At 46.8% G+C, this 13,979-nt stretch overlaps 1 protein-coding gene across 6 annotated transcripts in view; it reads right to left on the bottom strand.

Annotated features, from left to right (window-relative positions):
• DYNC1I1 (dynein cytoplasmic 1 intermediate chain 1) overlaps positions 1 to 13,979 on the bottom strand; it is a 459,873-nt gene that overhangs the window by 423,809 nt on the left and 22,085 nt on the right. The window lies entirely within an intron of this gene.

Below are 13,979 nucleotides of genomic sequence, written 5' to 3'. Positions count from 1 at the left end.
CCAAGGGAAATATAAAAATTGCGCACATTTTGGATTTTTTTTGCAAACAATCCAAGGTCTTTTTTTCTATAGTAAACCATTGTAATGTATTATGGGCGTCCTTCAGAGCAGCGCTCAATGTAACAGAGGGCGACCACAAGGGGCCACATGTGAAGAGTTTCAGCCGCGTGCGACCAGCCGGTGACACCCACCTACCGGGATGCAGGAACACGTGCGCGATGCACATACGGTAATTACAAGCAATTTAGCAATTTACTGCAAATTAAAATTTTCACTCATTCTTGAGATATTAGCACTTTTTGTTTGTTTGTTTACAGTTCGTTGCCTTGGAGATCGACCACCACTGCTAGAAACAAACTCTTTCCTATTAAGGTTGTAAACACTGTTTTGAAGCTGTAAAGGTGAAATTTAAAAAAAAAAAAAATTACTGGAAGAGGCCAGGAGGGGGACACTATACCAGAAAGGGGCTAGGAGTGGGGGCATTATTACAGGAAGGGGCCCAAGACGGAAGACATAAATTCAGTAAGGGGCCAGGAGGGGGACATTATTTCTAGAAAGGGCCAGGATCGGGAACATTATACCAAGAAAGGGCCCAGGATGGGAGACATTGTTAAAGGCTAGAGGAGCAATATTACAGGAAGGGGCCCAAGACGTAAGACATTGAGTCAGGAAGAAGTAAGAAGGGGGAAATTGTTGGTGGAAAGGGCCAGGATGGGGAACATTATACCAAGAATGGGCCCATGATGGGAGACATTGTTATAGCATAGGGGGCAATATTACAATAAGAGGGGCCCAGCACAAGGGACATTAATTCAGGAAGGGGCCAGGAGGGGGACATTATTTGCTGGAAAGGGCCAGGATGGGGACATTATATTAAGAAGGGGCCCAGGATGGGAGATATTGTTATAGGATAGGGGAGGCAATATTACAATAAGGAGTCCAGCACAAGGCACGTTACTTCAGGAAGGGGCCAGGATGGGGACATTATTACTGGAAAGGGCCAGGTGTCATGATCCCAATGGCAGGGGATCACAAAAGGACAAGCAAAAAAACAAAACAAGCTCTAGGGTGATGGAACCTGAGCTGACCGCGATCCTGAACCTAAACACACAACTAGCTGTAGCCGGGGAACGTGCCTACGATGATTCCTAGACGTCTCGCGCCAGCCGAAGGATTAACTTCCCCTATTAGAAGAAACACAGACCTCACTTGCCTCCAGAGAAACACCCCACAGAAATAGCAGCCCCCCACATGTAATAACGGTGAAATGAGAGGAAAGCACATACGTAGTTACGAAAATAGAATCAGCAAAAATGAGGCCCGCTAAAGCTAGATAGCAGAGGATACAAAAGTGAACTGCACGGTCAGCGAAAAACCCTTCAAAAAAACCATCCTGAAATTACTTGAACTCATGTGCCAACTCATGGAACATGAGGAGTAATTTCAGCCCACTAGAGCAACCAGCAGCAAGGAATCACATATCTGCAAGCTGGACTAAGACAAAAATTAAGCAAAACGTGGAACAGGAAAATCAAAACTTAGCTTGTCCTGAAGATAACAGACGCAGGGAGCAGAGGAAAAAAGACACGCTGATTACATTGATAGCCGGCGAGGAAATGACAAAAAAGCCAGGTTAAATAGGAAACTCCCATAACCTGATGGAACAGGTGGACACCAGAGACCGCAGAGAACACAAGTCACCCAGTACCATCAGTAACCACCAGAGGGAGCCCAAAAACAGAACTCACAACAGTACCCCCCCCTTGAGGAGGGGTCACCGAACCCTCACGAGAACCACCAGGGCGACCAGGATGAGCCCTATGAAAAGCACGGACCAAATCGGCAGCATGAACATCAGAGGCAATCACCCAAGAATTATCCTCCTGACCATAACCCTTCCACTTGACCAAATACTGGAGTTTCCGTCTGGAAATACGAGAATCCAAGATCTTCTCCACAACATACTCCAATTCACCCTCCAGCAGCACCGGAGCAGGAGGCTCAAGCGAAGGAACAACAGGTACCTCATACTTCCGCAACAACGACCGATGGAACACATTATGAATAGCAAACGATGCCGGGAGATCCAAACGAAACGACACAGGGTTAAGAATTTCCAAGATCCTATAGGGACCGATGAACCGAGGCTTGAACTTAGGAGAAGAGACCTTCATAGGAACAAAACGAGAAGACAACCACACCTAGTCCCCAACAAGAAGTCGAGGACCCACACGGCGACGGCGATTAGCAAACTGCTGAGTCCCCTCCTGGGACAACTTCAAATTGTCCACCACATGACTCCAAATCCGATGCAACCTATCCACCACCATGTCCACTCCAGGACAATCAGAAAGCTCCACCTGACCAGAGGAAAAACGAGGATGAAACCCCGAATTACAAAAGAAAGGAGAAACCAAGGTAGCAGAACTAGCCCGATTATTAAGGGCAAACTCGGCAAGCGGCAAAAAGGAAACCCAGTCATTTGATCAGCAGAAACAAAACACCTTAAATAAGTTTCTAAAGTCTGATTAGTTCGTTCCGTCTGGCCATTCGTCTGGGGATGGAATGCAGACGAAAAGGACAAATCAATGCCCATCTTAGCACAGAACGTCCGCCAAAATCTAGACACAAACTAAGATCCCCTGTCAGAAACGATGTTCTCCGGAATGCCATGCAAACGGACCACGTTTTGAAAAAATAGAGGGACCAACTCAGAGGAGGAAGGTAACTTAGGCAAGGGTACCAGATGAACCATCTTAGAAAAGCGGTCACACACAACCCATATGACGGACATTTTTTGAGAGACAGGGAGATCCGAAATAAAGTCCATGGAAATGTGCGTCCAAGGCCTCTTCGGGATAGGCAAAGGTGACAACAATCCACTGGCCCGAGAACAGCAAGGCTTAGCCCGAGCGCAAACTCCACAAGACTGCACGAAAGAACGCACATCCCTTGACAAGGAAGGCCACCAAGTCTCTAGTACCAAATATTCCAGGATGACCTGCCAACACAGAAGAATGGACCTCGGAGATGATTCTACTGGTCCAATTATCCGGAACAAACAGTCTTTCCGGCGGACAACGATCAGGTTTATCCGCCTGAAACTCCTGCAAAGCACGTCGCAAGTCTGGGGAGACAGCCGACAAAATCACCCCATCCCTAAGGATACCAGTGGGCTCAGAATTTCCAGGGGAGTCAGGCACAAAACTCCTAGAAAGAGCATCCGCCTTCACATTCTTTGAACCTGGCAGGTATGAAACCACAAAATTGAAACGGGAGAAAAACAGTGACCAACGAGCCTGTCTAGGATTCAGACGCTTGGCAGACTCAAGGTACATCAGATTTTTGTGATCAGTCAAGACCACCACACGATGTCTAGCACCCTCAAGCCAATGACGCCACTCCTCAAATGCCCACTTCATGGCCAAAAGCTCCCGATTACCAACATCATAATTCCGTTCAGAGGGCGAAAATTTTCTAGAAAAGAACGCACATGGCTTCATCACTGAGCCATCGGAGCTTCTCTGTGACAAAACAGCCCCCGCTCCGATCTCGGAAGCATCAACTTCAACCTGAAAAGGAAGCGACGTATCTGGCTGACGCAACACAGGAACAGAAGAAAACCGGCGCTTAAGTTCCTGAAAGGCCTCCACAGCCGCAGGAGACCAATCAGTAACATCAGCACCCTTTTTAGTCAAATCCGTCAAAGGCTTAACAACACTAGAAAAATTAGTTATGAAGCGACGATAAAAATTAGCAAAGCCTAAGAACTTCTGTAGACTCTTAAGAGATGTAGGCTGCGTCCAGTCACAAATAGCCTGAACCTTGACGGGATCCATCTCAATAGTAGAAGGGGAAAAAATATACCCCAAAAAAGAAATCTTCTGGACTCCAAAGAGACATTTAGAACCTTTTACAAACAAAGAATTGGCCCGCAGGACCTGAAACACCTTCCTGACCTGCTGAACATGAGACTCCCAGTCATCAGAAAAAACCAAAACATCATCCAAATACACGATAATAAATTTATCCAGATATTCACGGCAAATATCGTGCATAAAAGACTGGAAGACTGAAGGAGCATTAGAAAGTCCAAAAGGCATCACCAAATACTCGAAATGGCCCTCAGGCGTATTAAATGCAGTTTTCCACTCATCACCCTGCCTTATCCGCACAAGATTATACGCACCCCGAAGATCAATCTTAGTGAACCATTTAGCCCCCTTAATGTGAGCGAACAAATCAGTCAACAATGGCAAAGGATACTGATATTTGACTGTAATCTTATTCAAAAGACGATAATCTATGCAAGGCCTCAAGGAACCATCTTTTTTGGCCACAAAAAAAAAACCTGCTCCCAAAGGGGACGAAGATGGACGGATATGTCCCTTTTCCAAGGACTCCTTAACATAATTCCGCATAGCAGTATGCTCTGGCACTGACAGATTGAACAAACGACCTTTAGGGAATTTACTGCAAGGAATCAAATCTATAGCACAATCGCAATCCCTGTGAGGAGGAAGCGAACTGAGCTTAGGCTCCTCAAAAACCTCCCGATAATCAGACAGAAATACCGGAACCTCAGAAGGAGTAGATGAGGCGATAGAAATCGGAGATGCATCATCATGAACCCCCTGACATCCCCAGCTTAACACAGACATTGTTTTCCAGTCCAGGACTGGGTTATGAGTTTGTAACCATGGCAGACCAAGCACTAAGACATCATGTAAATTATACAGTACCAGGAAGCGAATCACCTCCTGATGAACGGGAGTCATACGCATGGTCACTTGTGTCCAGTACTGAGGTTTATTCATAGCCAAAGGTGTAGAGTCAATTCCTTTCAAAGGAATAGGAACTTCCAGAGGTTCCAGACTAAACCTACAGCGATTGGCAAATGACCAATCCAAAAGACTCAGGGCAGCGCCTGAATCCACATAGGCATCGACGGAAATGGATGATAATGAACAAATCAGCGTCACAGACAGAATGAACTTAGACTGTAAAGTACCAATGGCAACAGACTTATCAACCTTTTTTGTGCGTTTAGAGCATGCTGATATAACATGAGCTGAATCACCACAATAAAAACACAATCCATTTTTCCGCCTATAATTTTGCCGTTCACTTCTGGACTGAATTCTATCACATTGCATTATCTCAGGTGCCTGTTCAGAAGACACCGCCAAATGGTGCACAGGTTTGCGCTCCCGTAAACGCCGATCAATCTGAATAGCCATAGTCATGGACTCATTCAGACCTGTAGGCGCCGGGAACCCCACCATAACATCTTTAATGGCCTCAGAAAGGCCATCTCTGAATTTTGCAGCCAGAGCGCACTCATTCCACTGAGTAAGCACCGACCATTTCCGAAATTTCTGACAATATATTTCTGCTTCATCTTGCCCCTGAGAGAGAGCCAATAAAGCTTTTTCAGCCTGAATCTCTAGGTTAGGTTCCTCATAGAGCAAACCCAATGCCAGAAAAAACGCATCCACATTGAGCAACGCAGGGTCCCCTGGTGCCAATGCAAATGCCCAATTCTGAGGGTCACCCCGCAGGAAAGATATAACAATCTTGACCTGCTGAGCAGGGTCTCCAGAGGAGCGAGATTTCAAGGAAAGAAACAACTTGCAATTGTTCCTAAAATTCAGAAAACTAGATCTATCTCCCAGAAAAAAACTCTGGGATAGGAATTCTAGGTTCAGACATAGGCGTATGTACAACAAAATCTTGTATATTTTGAACCTTAGCAGCAAGATTATTCAGGCTGGAAGCCAAACTCTGGACGTCCATGATAAACAGCTGAGGTCAGAGCCATTCAAGGATTAAGAGGAGGAAAGAAGCAGCCAAGCTGCAATTAAGGCTAAGCAGCAAACACTGAGGAGGGGAAAAAAAAAAACCTTCCTCAGACTATTTTCCTCCTACTTCAGCCAAAACGATGACCAATTTTTTTTTTAGGCCGGCTATACTGTCATGATCCCAATGGCAGGGGATCACAAAAGGACAAGCAAAAAAACAAAACAAGCTCTAGGGTGATGGAACCTGAGCTGACAGCGATCCTGAACCTAAACACACAACTAGCAGTAGCCGGGGAACGTGCCTACGATGATTCCTAGACGTCTCGCGCCAGCCGAAGGATTAACTTCCCCTATTAGAAGAAACACAGACCTCACTTGCCTCCAGAGAAACACCCCACAGAAATAGCAGCCCCCCACATGTAATAACGGTGAAATGAGAGGAAAGCACATACGTAGTTATGAAAATAGAATCAGCAAAAATGAGGCCCGCTAAAGCTAGATAGCAGAGGATACAAAAGTGAACTGCGCGGTCAGCGAAAAACCCTTCAAAAAAACCATCCTGAAATTACTTGAACTCATGTGCCAACTCATGGAACATGAGGAGTAATTTCAGCCCACTAGAGCAACCAGCAGCAAGGAATCACATATCTGCAAGCTGGACTAAGACAAAAATTAAGCAAAACGTGGAACAGGAAAATCAAAACTTAGCTTGTCCTGAAGATAACAGACGCAGGGAGCAGAGGAAAAAAGACACGCTGATTACATTGATAGCCGGCGAGGAAATGACAAAAAAGCCAGGTTAAATAGGAAACTCCCATAACCTGATGGAACAGGTGGACACCAGAGACCGCAGAGAACACAAGTCACCCAGTACCATCAGTAACCACCAGAGGGAGCCCAAAAACAGAACTCACAACAGCCAGGATCGAAAACACTATACCAAGAAAGGGCCCAGGATGGAAGACATTGTTAAAGGATAGGGGAGCAATATTACAGGAAGGGGCCCAAGACGTAAGACATTAATTCAGGAAGGGGTAAGACGGGGGAAATTATTGGTGGAAAGGGCCAGGATGAGGAACATTATACCAAGAATCGGCCCATGATGGGAGACATTGTTATAGCATAGGGGGCAATATTACAATAAGAGGGGCCCAGCACAAGGGGCATTAATTCAGGAAAGGGCCAGGGGCCAGGAGGGGGACATTATTGCTGGAAAGGGCCAGGATGGGGAACATTATATTAAGAAGGGGCCCAGGATGGGAGATATTGTTATAGGATAGGGGAGGCAATATTACAATAAGGGGTCCAGCACAAAAGGGACATTAATTCAGGAAGGGGCCAGGATGGGGACATTATTACTGGAAAGGGCCAGGATAGGGAACATTATTTCGAGAAGAGGCCCAGAATGGGAGACATTCTCATAGGATAGGGGGTATTATTACAGGAAGGGTCCCAGGATGGGAGACATTGTTATAGGATAGGGGGGTATTATTACAGGAAGGGTCCCAGGATGGGAGACATTGTTATAGGATGGGGGGTATTATTACAGGAAGGGTCTCAGGATGAGGGACATTAATTTATGAAGGGGCCAGGAGGGAGGAAAAATATTGCTGGAAGGGGCCAGGACTGTTATGACCTAGTGGTCAGGACAACTATGGACCTAGTGGTTAAGAGCACACGGAATGACCTGATAGTTTCTGATAATAAGGACGAGCTCTGGGACGTGGGAACTCTGCTGACCGCAATCCCTAATCCTATCAAACACACTAGAAATAGCCGTGGATTGCGCCTAACGCTCCCTATGCAACTCGGCACAGCCTAAGGAACTAGCTAGCCCTGAAGATAGAAAAATAAAGCCTACCTTGCCTCAGAGAAATTCCCCAAAGGAAAAGGCAGCCCCCCACATATAATGACTGTGAGTAAAGATGAAAATACAAACAGAGATGAAATAGATTTAGCAAAGTGAGGCCCAACTTACTGAACAGACCGAGGATAGGAAAGGTTACTTTGCGGTCAGCATAAAAACCTACGAAAAGACCACGCAGAGGGCGCAAAAAGATCCTCCGCATCGACTCACGGTGCGGAGGCGCTCCCTCTGCGTCCCAGAGCTTCCAGCAAGCAAGACAACAATAAAAATAGCAAGCTGGACAGAAAAATAGCAAACCAAAGAAATACAAGCTGGAACTTAGCTTCTGCTGGGAAGACAGGTCACAAGAACGATCCAGGAGAGAACTAGACCAATACTGGAACATTGACAGGTGGCATGGAGCAAAGATCTAAGTGGAGTTAAATAGAGCAGCAGCTAACGAATTAACCTCGTCACCTGTGGAAGAAAACTCAGAAACACCCACCAGAGGAAGTCCATGGACAGAACCAGCCGAAGTACCATTCATGACCACAGGAGGGAGCCCAACAACAGAATTCACAACAGTACCCCCCCCTTGAGGAGGGGTCACCGAACCCTCACCAGAGCCCCCAGGCCGACCAGGATGAGCCAAATGAAAGGCACGAACCAGATCGGCAGCATGAACATCAGAGGCAAAAACCCAGGAATTATCTTCCTGACCATAACCCTTCCACTTGACCAGGTACTGGAGTTTCCGTCTCGAAACACGAGAATCCAAAATCTTCTCCACCACATACTCCAACTCCCCCTCAACCAACACCGGGGCAGGAGGATCAACGGATGGAACCACAGGCGCCACGTATCTCCGCAATAACGACCTATGGAACACATTATGGATGGCAAAAGAAGCAGGAAGGGCCAAACGAAATGACACAGGATTGATAACCTCAGAAATCTTATACAGACCAATGAAACGAGGCTTAAACTTAAGGGAGGAAACCTTCATAGGAAGATAACGAGACGGCAACCAAACCAAATCCCCAACACGAAGTCGGGGACCCACACAGCGCCGGCGGTTAGCGAAACGTTGAGCCTTCTCCTGGGACAATGTCAAATTGTCCACCACATGAGTCCAAATCTGCTGCAACCTATCCACCACAGTATCCACACCAGGACAGTCCGAAGACTCAACCTGCCCTGAAGAGAAACGAGGATGGAAACCAGAATTGCAGAAAAACGGCGAAACCAAAGTAGCCGAGCTGGCCCGATTATTAAGGGCGAACTCAGCCAACGGCAAAAAGGACACCCAATCATCCTGATCAGCAGAAACAAAGCATCTCAGATATGTTTCCAAAGTTTGATTAGTACGTTCGGTTTGGCCATTTGTCTGAGGATGGAAAGCCGAGGAAAAAGACAAATCAATGCCCATCCTAGCACAAAAGGATCGCCAAAACCTTGAAACAAACTGGGAACCTCTGTCCGAAACGATGTTCTCCGGAATGCCATGTAAACGAACCACATGCTGGAAAAACAACGGCACCAAATCAGAGGAGGAAGGCAATTTAGACAAGGGTACCAAATGCACCATCTTAGAGAAGCGATCACAAACCACCCAAATGACCGACATCTTTTGAGAGACGGGGAGATCCGAAATAAAATCCATAGAAATATGCGTCCAGGGCCTCTTCGGGACCGGCAAGGGCAAAAGCAACCCACTGGCACGAGAACAGCAGGGCTTAGCCCGAGCACAAGTCCCACAGGACTGCACAAAAGAACGCACATCCCGTGACAAAGACGGCCACCAGAAGGATCTAGCCACCAAATCTCTGGTACCAAAGATTCCAGGATGCCCAGCCAACACCGAACAATGAATCTCAGAGATAACTCTACTAGTCCATCTATCAGGGACAAACAGTTTCTCCGCTGGGCAACGGTCAGGTCTATCAGCCTGAAATTTTTGCAGCACCCGCCGCAAATCAGGGGAGATGGCAGACAAAATTACCCCCTCTTTGAGAATACCCGCCGGCTCAGGAACACCCGGAGAGTCAGGCACAAAACTCCTTGACAGGGCATCAGCCTTCACATTCTTAGAGCCCGGAAGGTACGAAACCACAAAATCAAAACGGGAGAAAAATAACAACCATCGAGCCTGTCTAGGATTCAACCGTTTGGCAGACTCAAGATAAGTCAAATTCTTGTGATCTGTCAAGACCACCACGCGATGCTTGGCTCCTTCAAGCCAATGACGCCACTCCTCGAATGCGCACTTCATGGCCAACAACTCACGATTACCAACATCATAGTTACGCTCAGCAGGCGAAAACTTTCTAGAAAAGAAAGCACATGGCTTCATCACCGAGCCATCAGAACTTCTTTGCGACAAAACAGCCCCAGCTCCAATCTCAGAAGCATCAACCTCAACCTGAAACGGAAGCGAAACATCTGGCTGGCACAACACAGGGGCAGAAGCAAAACGACGCTTCAACTCCTGAAAAGCCTCCACAGCTGCAGAAGACCAATTGACCACATCAGCACCCTTCTTGGTCAAATCAGTCAACGGTTTAGCAACAGTAGAAAAATTAGCGATGAAGCGCCGATAAAAATTAGCAAAGCCCAGGAACTTTTGCAGGCTCTTCACAGATGTCGGCTGAGTCCAATCGTAAATGGCCTGGACTTTAACAGGGTCCATCTCGATAGTAGAAGGGGAAAAAATGAACCCCAAAAATGAAACCTTCTGAACTCCAAAGAGACACTTTGACCCCTTCACAAACAAGGAATTCGCACGAAGGACCTGGAACACCATTCTGACCTGCTTCACATGAGACTCCCAATCATCCGAGAAGACCAAAATATCATCCAAGTATACAATCAGGAATTTATCCAGGTACTCTCGGAAGATGTCATGCATAAAGGACTGAAATACTGATGGAGCATTGGAAAGCCAGAATGGCATAACCAGGTACTCAAAATGGCCCTCGGGCGTATTAAATGCTGTTTTCCATTCATCGCCTTGTTTAATACGCACAAGATTATACGCCCCTCGAAGATCTATCTTGGTGAACCAACTAGCCCCTTTAATACGAGCAAACAAATCAGACAGCAACGGCAAAGGATAATGAAATTTGACTGTAATTTTATTAAGAAGGCGGTAATCAATACAAGGTCTCAAAGAGCCATCCTTCTTGGCCACAAAAAAGAACCCTGCTCCTAACGGTGATGACGACGGGCGAATATGGCCTTTCTCCAAGGACTCCTTTATATAACTCCGCATAGCGGCGTGCTCTGGCACAGATAAATTGAACAATCGGCCCTTAGGAAACTTACTACCAGGAATCAAATTAATTGCACAATCGCAATCCCTATGAGGAGGTAGGGCACTGGCTTTGGGCTCATCAAATACATCCCGATAATCCGACAAAAACTCTGGAACTTCAGAAGGAGTGGAAGACGAAATAGACAAAAATGGAACATCACCATGTACTCCCTGACAACCCCAGCTGGACACAGACATAGATTTCCAGTCCAATACTGGATTATGAACCTGTAGCCATGGCAACCCCAAAACGACCACATCATGCAGATTATGCAACACCAGAAAGCGGATATCCTCCTGATGTGCAGGAGCCATGCACATGGTCAATTGGGTCCAGTACTGAGGCTTATTCTTGGCCAAAGGCGTAGCATCAATTCCTCTCAATGGAATAGGATACTGCAAGGGCTCCAAGAAAAAACCACAGCGCCTAGCAAACTCCAAGTCCATCAAATTCAGGGCAGCGCCTGAATCCACAAATGCCATTACAGAATAGGATGACAAAGAGCAAATCAGAGTAACAGACAATAGAAATTTAGACTGTACCGTACCAATGGTGGCAGACCTAGCGAACCGCTTAGTGCGCTTAGGACAATCGGAGATAGCATGAGTGGAATCACCACAGTAAAAACATAGCCCATTCCGACGTCTGTGTTCTTGCCGTTCAGCTCTGGTCAAAGTCCTATCACATTGCATAGGCTCAGGCCCATGCTCAGATAATACCGCCAAATGGTGCACAGCTTTACGCTCACGCAAGCGTCGATCGATCTGAATGGCCAAGGACATAGACTCATTCAGACCAGCAGGCATGGGAAACCCCACCATGACATCCTTAAGGGCTTCAGGGAGACCCTTTCTGAAGATTGCTGCCAGGGCACATTCATTCCACTGAGTGAGCACAGACCACTTTCTAAACTTCTGACAATATATCTCCGCTTCATCCTGACCCTGACACAGAGCCAGCAAGTTTTTCTCTGCCTGACCCACTGAATTAGGTTCATCATAAAGCAATCCAAGCGCCAGGAAAAACGCATCAACATCACGCAATGCCGGATCTCCTGGCGCAAGGGAAAATGCCCAGTCTTGAGGGTCACCACGTAACAAAGAAATAATGATCTTTACTTGTTGAACAGGGTCACCTGAGGAGCGAGGTTTCAAGGCAAGAAACAATTTACAATTATTTTTGAAATTCAAGAACTTAGATCTATCACCAAAAAACAAATCAGGAATTGGAATCCTAGGCTCTGACATCGGATTCTGAACCACAAAATCTTGAATGTTTTGTACCCTTGTAGTGAGATTATCCATCCAAGAGGACAGACCTTGAATGTCCATGTTTACACCAGTGTCCTGAACCACCCAGAGGTAAAGAGGAAAAGAGAGACAAAACACACTGCAAAGAAAAAAAAATGGTGGTCTCAGAACTTCTCTTATCCCTCTATTGAGATGCATTAGTACTTTGGGCCACCTGTACAGTTATGACCTAGTGGTCAGGACAACTATGGACCTAGTGGTTAAGAGCACACGGAATGACCTGATAGTTTCTGATAATAAGGACGAGCTCTGGGACGTGGGAACTCTGCTGACCGCAATCCCTAATCCTATCAAACACACTAGAAATAGCCGTGGATTGCGCCTAACGCTCCCTATGCAACTCGGCACAGCCTAAGGAACTAGCTAGCCCTGAAGATAGAAAAATAAAGCCTACCTTGCCTCAGAGAAATTCCCCAAAGGAAAAGGCAGCCCCCCACATATAATGACTGTGAGTAAAGATGAAAATACAAACATAGAGATGAAATAGATTTAGCAAAGTGAGGCCCGACTTACTGAACAGACCGAGGATAGGAAAGGTTACTTTGCGGTCAGCACAAAAACCTACGAAAAGACTACGCAGAGGGCGCAAAAAGACCCTCCGCACCGACTCATGGTGCGGAGGCGCTCCCTCTGCGTCCCAGAGCTTCCAGCAAGCAAGACAACAATAAAAATAGCAAGCTGGACAGAAAAATAGCAAACCAAAGAAATACAAGCTGGAACTTAGCTTCTGCTGGGAAGACAGGTCACAAGAACGATCCAGGAGAGAACTAGACCAATACTGGAACATTGACAGGTGGCATGGAGCAAAGATCTAAGTGGAGTTAAATAGAGCAGCAGCTAACGAATTAACCTCGTCACCTGTGGAAGGAAACTCAGAAACTCCCACCAGAGGAAGTCCATGGACAGAACCAGCCGAAGTACCATTCATGACCACAGGAGGGAGCCCGACAACAGAATTCACAACACAGGACTGTGGACATTATTACAAGAAGAAGACAGGATGGGGGACAGTATTATGTGTGGGGGATATACATGTTTTTATAGGTTCTACAATGCTACAAGGGTCCATACATCTGATCAACGTGTTGGTGGGGGGGTCCAGGTCCAAATTTAGCACCGCAGCCCAGTGGACTCTGGTTAGACCAATGCCTATGAAGGCTGGGGTACAAAGGTGTACAAACATGGCAGACGGTGGGGCTTTCAGTAGGTCCTTCGTTGCCATTACAAGGCCTTCGGCATCCCATTTCCAACCTATTAAATGCCACTGTCACAACTGACCTGCTGCAATCGGGGCAGGTAGACTCGGGCGCCGGCCGCACCGCACAGCCGGCACCAGCACAGTATGTAGCATCCTCAGCTCCATACAAGGGAGAGTGGGTCCGGCACTTGCCTGGGTGCTGGCGCTGGCCCCGCTGAGTCCGGACACCCCCAGATTTACAGATTTGCCCCAGACTTGCACCTACGGCCCCGGTTTTGCATTGGTCCGGAAACAGTAAAGTAAAAATTTTCCTCCGATTCTGGGCCCATCCGGTAATTACTGCACCCGTCTGTGGGCGTCAGTCCTGGTTTCCTACAGACCTGGATATGATGGATCCGGGGTCACATGTAATGACGGTTAGTATGAGCAGCATGAGCGCATTATCATGGTGGCGGTGAGAGGAAAGCGTGGTGTGCACCATGACGGTGATGGATCGTGTGGCTGTTACAT

Source organism: Ranitomeya imitator, chromosome 6 (genome assembly GCF_032444005.1).
Source record: "Ranitomeya imitator isolate aRanImi1 chromosome 6, aRanImi1.pri, whole genome shotgun sequence".
NCBI lineage: Eukaryota > Metazoa > Chordata > Amphibia > Anura > Dendrobatidae > Ranitomeya > Ranitomeya imitator.
The sequence above is the reverse complement of the archived record's forward strand: the minus strand, read 5'-3'. Positions and strand labels throughout refer to the sequence as shown.